General features: G+C 39.9%; 1 non-coding gene across 1 annotated transcript; it reads left to right on the forward strand.

The window, feature by feature from the left end:
• The first annotated feature begins 3,472 nt into the window (after positions 1 to 3,472).
• LOC141603213 (small nucleolar RNA R71) lies at positions 3,473 to 3,579 on the forward strand. The gene has a single exon (XR_012525104.1). It is a non-coding gene; the product is annotated as a small nucleolar RNA R71 (small nucleolar RNA).
• The last annotated feature ends 8,722 nt before the right edge of the window (positions 3,580 to 12,301 follow it).

The raw sequence follows: 12,301 nt of genomic DNA on the forward strand, positions 1-12,301 counted from the left end.
CAAGAACACCTAATTTCTCCAAAGCATCTTTACATATGAATTTGGTGGATTGAATATTTCATAGCAAACTTGGCAAATGTATTTCTATGGGTATCGGAAATAAAAGTTACCTCCGGATAATGTAAGAGTTGATCGATTACCGGAGTAGAAGGTGATGCTCCCATTGAAATTTGTTGTTGTTGTTGCACTTCCAAATTTGGTGTTGCTACCACCATTGCCAAAGCTTTCTTTGTTTGGAGAGCTTTTTGTCTTTGAGAGAGAGCCTTTGCCTTTGGTGCCTTTGTTGCTCCCTTTGTCCTTGCCATTTGATGAACTAACCAAGTAAAGAGTCAAAAATCTTCAATTTGTAGAATGCCCAAATCGATCTTGAAGGTGAAAGGCTTTGCCTTTATGAGAACAAAAATCGACTCAAAGGTTGAAGATTTTGTGCTTGGTTTTGATTGTTGTTGAAGATGGAGTGATTGATTTGTTGTTTGAAGGATGGTTTGATTTGATTTTTGGTGGATTTTGTTGAGGATTTTTGTTTTTGTGATGGAGAGGATGAGGGTTTTGATGTTGTGGGTAGTGTTTATGAATGAATGAATGAATGAATGAAGGTGGGGTGGGTTAAAGAAGTCGAGATTTTTCAAGACGCAGGGACAATCCGTGCGGATTGGGCGCAATCCGTGCGGATTCTACAGCTTCAAAATTTTCAAAATCCCGCCTAGAGACGGGCGGATTCTGGGGAATCCGCTCGGATTCATTTTGAGGGACGGGCGGATTTCGTGCAGGACGGACGGATTTCTGTCCAGAGATTTTTCTTTGTTTTTCTTCAGCTTCAAGACGGGCGTCTTGTTCACAAGACGGACGGATTCTGTGAGACGGGCGTCTTTCCAGAAATCCGCTCGGATTCTTTGACAGTCAAGAATTTTGCAATTTCAGCTCAGCCCAAGACGGGCGTCTTCTCAGCAGGACGCTCGGATCTTCTTCAGACGGGCGGATTCTCAGGAATCCGCTCGGATTGGTCCTTGTGTACACGGATTCAGTTCCATCCGTGCACAAACGCATTCCCTTATCATTCTTTCTTTCTTTCTTTCAAATCTTGTGTTCTTCATTGTGGGGGCACTACTAAGGCATGAATAGCATAGGCAATTGCCATCCCCACACTAAGGTAAAGCACTACACATCAATTAAAATTGTTAATCCCTCCCTCACTTCTCTCTTTTCATGACAATTATTTTGATCAAAGTAAATAAAATCCAAAAATGACAAAAAATGCAATACAAAAATTGAAAAGTAAGTTAGGGAGTTAGAAATATTTACAAGTGGTGGTTTAGGGAGGACTCCACCAAACTCTCATTCTTGATGAGATGTCAAGGGGGCATGTTCAAGGTGTTGTTGATGTTGCTCAACACCTTGAAGAAGTAATTAAAAGCTTGTTCATTGTTATGGTAGAGGTCCTCAATAGACCGTGGCCCTTGTTGTTGATCATGATCGATGGCATGCCCAATGTAGGGATTAAAGATCCCTTCAAATTCGTCGTCCCAAAGACCACAAACTTCATTGAGTTGATCATTGAAAATCTCTTGCTTAGATGGAGACAACTCTCCCAATTTCTTCTCTTGGCCAATGAGGCCATCTTCTTCTTCCTTGGTTGATTTTGATGAGCTTTGCAAGCTCTCCTTGTCACAATTCACTTGCTCTTTGAATGGAGCATCTTCAATTTTCTTCCTCCATTGGAGTTCCGATTTCTTCCTTTCATCCTTCCGGCTATAATGATCAATCATGAAACATGGCTCATGCAAACGAGGAGCTCTCATGGTTTTGTCAAGATTAAAAGTTATGCTTTCATCTCCCACTTCTAGAGTGAGCTCTCCATGTTTCACATCAATCACCGCACCCGCGGTGTGTAGGAAAGGTCTTCCTAAGATGATTGGAATGTTGGAATCTTCCTCCATATCAACAATGACAAAGTCTACCGGGATGAAAAACTTCCCAATTCGCACGGGGACATCTTCCCATATCCCTAATGGTGTCTTCGTCGATCTATCGGCCATTTGAAGAGTGATATTGGTGCATTTAAGCTCTCCCATTCCCAACCTTTTACTCACCGAGTACGGCATGACACTCACACTAGCCCCTAGATCACATAAGGCTTTGTTGATCGTCGTGTCGCCAATGGTACACGGTATTGAGAAGCTTCCCGGATCCTTTAACTTTGGAGGTGAACTCCCTTGAAGTATTGCACTACTCACCTTAGTGAAGGCGATAGTCTCAAGTTTCCGGATCGACTTCTTCTTTGTGAGGATATCTTTCATGTACTTTGCATAGGCCGGAACGTGATTGATTAATTCCGTGAAAGGAATTGAGACTTCTAAATTCTTCACAATTTCCATGAACTTTCCAAGTTGATCATCAAATTTGGGCTTGACTTGACGACTTGGAAAAGGAAGTCTAACCACAATGGGCTCCTTCTCTTTGGCTTTGTCTTCATTTTTCTTTGAACTTTCTTCTTTTGATGATTCCCCTTCTTTGGGACTTTGCACAACAACTTCATTCTCACTAGCTTTCACAACTTCATTCTCAACTTGCTCCTTCGGTGCTTCATATCTTGTACAACTTCTCAAGTGAATGGCACTAACCGTTTCATGTCTAGGGGGATTACTTTGAGGTGGTAATTGCCCCTTTTGTCTTTGTGAGCTTGAAGATGCTAGTTGGGTCAATTGTGTTTCCAACATCTTGGTGTGAGCTAGAATGTTGTTGATGGTGGTATCTTTTGCTTGGCTATCTTTTTGCATTTGAGTGAAAAATTCTTGTTGATTCTTTTGCATTTGGAGGACCGCTTTTTGGACATCAAAACCTTGGTCATTTTGGTGATTGTATGGATTTTGATTTTGGTAACCTTGGTTTTGATTGTAAAAGGGTCTTTGATTTTGATTTCTCATGGGTGGTGGAGTGTATGTTGTTTGAGGGTTTTGAACATTTTGGCTTTTGTATGAGAGATTTGGATGGAACTTGGTGTTTTCATTGTAAAAATTTGAATAAGGGGTACCACTTTTGTAAGCTTGGAAAGCATTAACTTGTTCGGTTGTTCCCCTACACTCACTTGAGTCATGACCCAAAGTTCCACAATTCTCACATATCCCACTTGGGATTGATGAGGATGCCGTCATGGCATTGACATGATGCTTTGATGATTTTTGAGTTTTCCTCAAGTCTAGCCATAGCTTGTTCAAACTTCAAGTTGATTGTGTCAATGTGAGCACTAAGTTGAGCACCCAATTGAGTAACGGAATCCACTTCATACTTTCCTCCTCTAGTAGCCTTGCGAGGCCTACTATATTGTGAATTATGGACCGCCATTTCCTCAATCTTGTTCCATGTTTGATTGTCATCAACTTCGGTGAACATTCCATTTGATCCCATATTGAGAATGTTCCTTGAATCTTCATATAAACCATTCCAAAATTGTTGCACTAAAAACCATTCGCTAAGTCCATGGTGAAGACATGAGCGACAAATACCTTTGAACCGCTCCCAAGCTTCATACAAAGATTCTTCATCCCTTTGCTTAAAACCCGTCATTTGAGCTCTTAGCATGTTAGTCTTTTCCGTGGGTAGAATTTTTGTAGAAAGCTAGAGCTAACTTCTTCCAAGAATCTATTCCAAGGGTGGCCTTATCAAGGCCCTTCAACCATTGCTTTGCGGTGCCGATTAACGAAAAAGGAAATAAGACTCATCTTATTTGGTCTTGAGTCACGCCCGTTTGAGAGATAGCTTCACAATAATCGCAAAAGGTTTCCATATGAGAATGAGGGTCCTCACTAGGCATTCCCCCGAATTGGCTCCTCTCAACTAGTTGGATGAAGGCGGACTTGGCAATAAAATTACCGGTGAGATGTTGTGGTGTAGGAGTACCATTTGGTAGATCCTCCTCGGTGGGTATAGAGTGTGACGAGAATTTAGGCATTGTAGGTGGATTTTGTGGGATATTGTTTAATGGGTTTTCTTCTCCTTCTATTGCGAAAGGATTGACAAACTCACTAGTGGGTAGAACAACTTCACCAACACCTCCCAAATTCCTCCTAACAAGTCTCCTATTATTCGTCAAGGTTCTTTCGATTTCACGGTCAAAAGGTAACAAATTTCTTTGTAACCTTCTAGACATGCAAAATATCAAACAACTCGAAAACAATTAGAACAAACCTTGAGGAGTTTTACTTCCCCAAGGTGAAAAAAAGACACAACTAATAACAATAAAAGAAATCTTAAATCAATTAAACACCGTCCCCGGCAACGGCGCCATTTTTGACCGAGTCCATTTGGTGTTCACAATTAAGCATATGTGGTCGTTGGTCAATGGTCGATACAAAACACAATTTATACTCCACAAACAATTCTACAATTAGTAAAGAGGCAAGTAAAGGTCGGATCCCAAGGGACGGGTATTGAAATGAGAATTCTATTGTAACAAGTAGTGTCTAGGGGTGTCACAAATTGGGTTGATGTAGAAGGTTACTAAACTAAAATAGCAATGAAAATAAACTAGCAAGATGAATAAAAAAAGGGGTGTAAACAATTGATTAAAGGCACTAGGGTGTCATGGGTTCATAGGGGAATCATGGGATATGATCATACAAACATGTTCTCAAATTATAAGCAAGCAATTATTGTTGTGATGGATTGAGTTGGGTTATATCTTACAATCCTAGGAAAGTTTGGGTCCCGGAGCCGAATCGATTATATTGTACAACACCTACAAGTCGACTTAATCTTTCCTACTCAACACATGCATGGTCTAACAAGACTCGAGTTGGGTTATGTCTTACAAGTCAAGTTGAAAGGATAGAAGATGATAGTAAATGCAAGGATTCATAGGCTTAGCATTTCATCAAATATAACATGTGCATGTATTAAGATCAAAACAAGCAAGCAAATAAGATATGAAAGCATATTAATTTAAGCATGAATCATTCCCCATGTTGGTTTCCCCTAATCACCCATTAAACCCTAGCTAAGAGACTACTCACTCATTATCATATTGATCATGCTAGAAAGGTTGTCAATCATACTAACATAATGAAACATGATGAATAAATGAAAGTAATTAACAATAATTAAAAAGGGATTAAGAGATTATACCTACTAATGATTCCAACAATAAAGATGCAAAGAATAATAGAAGAACTTGATGATTGATGGAAGGTTGTCAATCTCCCAATAAACCCAATAATCTTCTAATTACCCAAAATAAAGGAAGAACAAGAGAGAGATTAAAGAACTAAAACTTGGATTAAAACTTGATTAATACTTGATTACAATATTGAAGAGAGATTTGATTGATATTAACTACCCTAATTATTGATAAGAAGAACATGCTCCTCTAATTAGCCTAATGGGGTATTTATAGTGAAAATTAGGGAGGATGCATTAGGGTTAACTAAGGGCTAAACTAGTAATTACACTTTTTAAGTTGAGCAAGGAGACTCGGTATTTTCTCGAGAGAAGGGCTTCTCTAATCGTAGCTTGAAGAATGAAAACGTCTTTGTCAAATCCGTGCGGATGGGAGTCGGGACGGCGGATCTGGTGAGAATCCGAGCGGATCCTTGGGCAAGACGCTCGGATTGGCGAGGGGGAATCCGAGCGGATTCCTTTGAGGGACGCTCGGATTGGGCTGGACGGACGGGCGGATTGTATACAATCCGTTCGGATTGTCTGGCAGCGTCAATTCTTCTTCTTTTCTTCCCTTTTCTTCATGAATTCCTTGGGGATTTCCTTGGGGACTCAAGGATCCTTTTCTCAACATTGCTCTTCTACTATAATATGTACAAAGGCCTTCTAGTCTTGTCTCTCCTTGATGCTTGGTCATTGAATACAATCAATTTAGTCTCGTTTTGCCATGAAAATGCAAGATTCTTACTCCTTTCCTACCAAGGGATCAAAATCTCAAAGAATATGCAAAACAAAAAACTAAAGATAAGAAATGACCCAAATAGGCACTAAAAAGCATGGAAACAATGGTAATTCGAGGGCTAAATATGCGCCAAATATGGTCGCATCAACAACAAACAGGTCAACATCCTCAGGAACATACGAAGGGAAACGTGCTGCACATCATTAATCAGCATGGCACTGGCACTAGGGGCAGGTCTGCCAGTCAAATATGGAAGGTAAAGAGGTGCACCATTGTTCTTGGCCACATCACAAAGGTAATCATCCCCCTCGGCCTCTAAACCCAAATGTTCAGCCAACTCGTCTAGGGTAAGCTCATGATCTTCATTCATGAGACGAAAAGAAACAGTCTTTCCCTTCTTATCATAAACAAAAGAGCTCAAAAACTCTAAGGTCAAGTGGGGGTAGGATTTCTTTCTCAGATGATACAACCCCTCCATACCCAAAATCTGAAAGATATGAAATATGTCCTCTTTGATCCCTAAAGTCTCAAGGATACCAGGGTTAACACAGCGGGTAGGGCGAAAAGGACAACGCATAAGAGCCACAAAAGCCTTACGATGATTAAAATTAGAGAATATTACCGATGGATGTGCCTCCACCGGCGGAACTACGGGTTCACTACTTGACTGACCAGTCTCAAGCTTAACATTAGCATGAGTTCTTTTGTTGGGTAAACCTCTGGTTTTCACCATGCTGCAAGAGAACAATCTTTAACAACGGATTGACACAAAAAAATTTTGCGCAAAAGACGGACTGTTTTCAATTGTATATCGATTTTAGAACGATCTTTTTAAGACAAATTATCAGAAAATCACCAATTACCTTACAATTTATATGGTTACAAGCTTTAAATTGTTTCAAATTAAGGAATAATCATCAACAACCAAGAGAGTTTCGTTTTTGGTAACCCTAGAATTCAGAAATTGAATTTTAACCCATGAGATTAATTAATCAAGGCATACACAAGATTTACATACAGTTGAATCCTAGAATCACAAGTTAAAGACTAAATTTCAGTTGTTTTACAAAGAATTTCGAAATCTAGCATGATATTATACCATAACTTTGAAAACAAATGAGAAAATTGAGTTTAAATCTTACCTTAAACTGGTTTGAGGCAAGCAAGAACAAGTAGAACACCAAAGTTTTACCCAAAAGCTTGAGGAAGGTAGGATATGGAGTTTTTAGAGAGAAGGAAAAAGGAAGATGGGAGGCGGAAATAAGAGAGAAAGGAACGAAAATAGGGTTTTTGTATAACCCGCATAAGTCCTGCTACAGTAATACTCGGTCGAGTATTGAACATACTAGGCCGAGTGTCGAATACTCGATCGAGTGTTTAGGAATACTCGGCCGAGTGTAGACTACTTGGTCGAGTACTCTTCTTACTCGGTCGAATTTTGAAGAACATAAGTGATTATTATTTTCACCAAACGGGTACTCGGTTGTGTAGCTTGATACTCGGCCGAGTATGGGCTACTCAGTCGAGTACAGTCATCTACTCGGTCGAGTTCCTAAAAGTGAAGAGAAAATCATAAACTTTCACTGTCCCTGCAAAATAAATGATATCGTTCGGAGTTCCGTGCAACCGGCTCGTCACTGTGAAGGCTTAGTTCAACCACTCAAACACACATCAACACTTATTTTTGTACATCTACTACCAATACTATCATCATTACCACCTTCATTCTTCACTATGTCATGAAACTGTTACACCCTATCCTTATAGCATACTCAGCATTTAATTACGTTACCTGCAAGGTTTAGCTCTCATCTCACATCATCTCTAATTCCGCTAAACACCAGACATACACCTTAATCACATTTACAAAGCAGCAATCCAACACACAACACATTCATCATGAAACAAATTGGTTAACTTACCACTGGTCACACAACGCAACAATTCCGTCACTAACTCCAACTTTTCCACACATACATCATAACACATATCATCCTAATCATAGATACACACAACAATCATCATTAAGCAATCAACGACTCCCACTAACTACCCTTTTTCCCGTGTCTGGCTTAAGTCCGATGGGGCCATGATTTTGAAATGTGGGCGCCTACTCACCCAAAATCTAGCATCGGCTGGGGCTCCCAACGTACATACACCAGGTTCATTTTAATTGACACCCTATATTCATTAAATTCATTGGTTCAGGTTCCAAAATCGTCGGCTCCGATACCACTTTGTGACACCCCCGTACGCCAGAATGCCTTACCAAGGACCATCTCAGTGTATGACGGTGTCACCATCTCGGATTCCCGAGGAGGTAGATCAAATTAGACAATAAAAGAAGAATTGTAAATATTAATATATCTTATACAATACAACTAAATACAACGTCTCTATAATAAAGGTACAACCATAACACTCATGACACTGCCTCTCTAGACCGGTAGCGTGATGACTCGATCCCTCCAATCCTAGCAGCCACAATCAACAATACCTGCTAAGCAAACTGCTCACCATCCCCGAATGGATCACCGCAGGTTTTACAAAACAACAACAACGGGGTCAGTACTGACTAATCAAATGTAAGACAGAATAACAATATAAACAGCTGATCATTCTCTATCCCAGTCTCCCGACCTCGCACAGTAACCGACTACACCCCGAAGGGTGTAGCCCTGCCAGATTATCCATCGCAACAGGTAATCCTCGCCGCCAGTGGGTGACCGCAGCCCATCCCACCTAGTCCAGCTCATCAACGAGCGACTAACAATCCCTGTTCCTTAATGTGCACATCCCCTCCCGTGGCGGGTTCCACGGAGGGCGAACTAGGGTGTGAAGTCACTCCCGCAAGTGACTCCACCACCATAACAATACACACAGCCTCACATCTGTCATAATACGACAACAACACCACCGTCACCACTACACCAATACTCCGATGATTAGCAGATAACAATCATACACAGTACAATCACATTGTTAAATCAATTAACAGTAAACTGAGTAGGGAAACCCTACCTCATCGCAAAGCATGCAAGACTCCCATTTACAACCACGCACGACTCCAATAAGCATCCTAACAATGATAACCATCTCCTATTACACGACTATACTCAAAGAATCACTCAAATGAACATAAGGCAGATACTTACCTAACATTACGCATCGACGGTGACATAGACGACCACCACCCACGTCATCCTTCCTCAGCGAATCCCGTCATTCCCATGGTGGAGGTTTAGGCTAAATGCATAAGAGTGTGAAGCTATGGGGTGTTAGGGGAGGGAGATAGGCTAGGGTTAGAGAAAGAGAAACTGTCGATGAAATGAGAAATGAAGTGAATCTCGCGAACTTGCATTTATATTAACGTGTCGACAGCAGCCATACTCGGTCGAGTACGGAAGTACTCGGCCGAGTAGGCTCTACTCGGTCGAGTATAGATGATACTCGACCGAGTAGCCTCAGCTAGGTCGAGTAACTACTCCTATAAAACTCATGTTACAAGCCTGATTCCTCACCCATTCATCCCTAAGGTCTGTTTGGTCAACAAGATCGGTCAACAGCGTTCTTAAATATCCTGGGTATTACATGCAAAAAGCCTATGATTCTGTGGAATGGTCCTTTGTGGAAGTAATTCTTAAGGATTTGGAATTTCCTGAGCATTGGGTTAATCTTATAATGCAATGTGTGTCAACTCCTACTTACTCAATAGCCTTGAATGGAGAGACTTTTGGCTTCTTTCATGGCAAAAGAGGATTGAGACAGGGGATCCTCTCTCCCCCCTGCTCTTTACTCTTTGTCTGGAGTATCTCAGCAGGATCATAGGGCTCATTCAAAAGCATAGGCACTTCCATTTCCACCCTCTTTGCCAGAGAATTAAGCTTACTCATTTGTGTTTTGCTGATGATCATATAATGTTCTGTAAAGGGGACAGGTCTTCTATGGAGTTACTGATCCAATCATTTGAGTATTTCTCAAAAGCCTCAGGCCTGGTAATGAATAGGGGAAAATCAAATATTTACTTCAATGGCACTGATGAACGGCTGATTAAAGAAGTTGAAGAGCTAACTGGCATGAAGAGAGGCAATGTACCCTTCAAGTATTTAGGAGTGAATGTTTCTTCTAAATGGTTATCAGTCTTGGAATGCTCCAATTTAGTTGACAGGATTGTGGAACGTATTCAAAGATTGGGATCAAGGAAATTATCCTATGCTGGTAGAGTTGTCTTGATACAGTCTGTCCTTAGTTCTTTGCATACATATTGGGCTCGTATTTTTATCCTACCCAAAACTGTTAGTGCTAGAATTGAGGCAGTTTGCAGATCCTTCTTATGGCATGGGAATGAGCATAAGGAAAGCCCTGCCTTGGTTTCGTGGGATGCTACTTGTCAACCAAAAAGACAAGGTGGTTTGGGGACTAAACGTTTTTTGAATGAAACCTTGCTGCTATTACTAAGTATGCTTGGTGGGTAGCAGTGAAAGCTGACCATCTTTGGGTCAGATGGGTTCACTCAGTTTATATCAAGTCTGGTACCTGGTGCAGCTATAAACCTACTGCTTCTAACAGCTGGGCTTGGCGTATGATCTGCAAAGTTAAAGACACTTTCAGGGGATTGTTGGTTGAGAATGTTGTAGTTTATAATTCGGGAACACTTTTGGCACAATTAATTATGAATTACTAGTCGATTTTGTAAATGACATATTTTATGAGTATGTTGATTTTTAATATGATAAAAATACATTGCATTGTTATATGTCATGTAACATGTAACACATAACAAAATTGACAAATGACAAAGTTAATATGGACTACCATTTTATATGGTAACCGAAAATTAGAAGGGCATTAAGGGTTTGTATTGTTTAAATTTATTTTATTCAAAACACAATGATAACCCTAGAGTTGCATGCCTAGCCTCTTGTGAAGAGCAAAAATTAAATGCATTGGGCATACTACCCAATGCATTTTTTCGGCCATCCCACAAGAAAAGAGAGAAGTGCTTTTCTCTTACATACATTATTCATTCTTTTCACCATAAAATTTTCTAGTGTAAGAAAATGTATAATCTCTACAATATGTGATTTTTCTAGAGAAATAAAAATCTCACAAATACTCCCTCTTGACCGAGATTTTCAAGAGTAAAAATACAATTTATTTTGTGTCAATTTTATAGTAAAACCAATATTATTACTAGATCTAAATAATATTGGTTATTATGAGTTTCCTTGGGTATATGCTTTTGGGAGAGGTTCTAATTTGAACCTTGTTCATCCAATATTTGGAAGCTCAAGAACAAGTGAGTAGGTGAACTCACTTGTGCCCATAAATCCGAAAATCACAATGTAAGATGATGGTTTCTTCTTTATATTGTTTATTAGTTTGCATGCATAAGATCACTTATTAATTTTATGACAAATTAAATTAAAACATATATGAATATGTTAGTATATAGATCTACTTTTCCTTCACTTATCACAAGTTATATGATAACAGTGGGAGTATCTTCCAAGTATAAGAGCCCATGTCTAGTAAGATGACTAGACATCTACTTAGATAAATTCATGTCATTTTGAATAGAAGGAAATAGCAATTCATAAAGTTAGAATGAATGGATATATAGTATATCCACTTACCAAGCTTTTATTGCAATTTGATTAGTGAAAAATGTACACTATCGTTTGAGTTTATTTAAACTCATCCATTACTATGTTATATCCAAATGGGTTGTTGAGACAATGTTGAACCCCATTGAAGTGAACTGGATTAACATAGTATGCGCCCCTGGTTACTTATAGGAGGTGACGTCTCGAAGTGACTAGAGTGTGATGTGATTGACGGCAAGTTCAAGTGTCATAGGGTCATATGGGATGACTAGTTGATCACATAGACAAACTGTATGGGACACTCTGTCGGGCAATGACCGCTTATAGGGTTTTGGAAATACATAAAGCCTGGTCGTGGCAAGAGCTACTATCGTATTCTTATGAGTTGATTCTTTTGACTAGAGACTATTCTCCCATGTTGGCACAAGTTTCTGAATTGCTTTGATTTATACTCTACGACTGTCGTAACTGAAGTCAAATGAGTATATTTTGGGTCATGATGAACTGTGGCTATATGAAGGGAATAGTGCGATAGGAATTGTCCACCCCCCTTGTCAGGGTTGTTTGAAATCTCAGGGCCACTCGTTGAGTATTGAACTGAAAATGCGTAGCCACGCTCGGAAGGTATCTACGGTAGATAATTCCGGTTAGACAGTTACTCTTCAGATCGAAGAAACCACTCAAGATATAATCAAATGCAAGTACGACCTGCAATACGCCTTGCATTAAGTGGGAGATTATAATAGGACAAGAGAATTGGTGACACACACTTGTCTCAGACAAGTGGGAGATTGTTGGAGTA

The sequence above is a fragment of the Silene latifolia genome, chromosome 9, assembly GCF_048544455.1.
Source record: "Silene latifolia isolate original U9 population chromosome 9, ASM4854445v1, whole genome shotgun sequence".
In the NCBI taxonomy this organism is placed as follows: Eukaryota; Viridiplantae; Streptophyta; class Magnoliopsida; order Caryophyllales; family Caryophyllaceae; genus Silene; species Silene latifolia.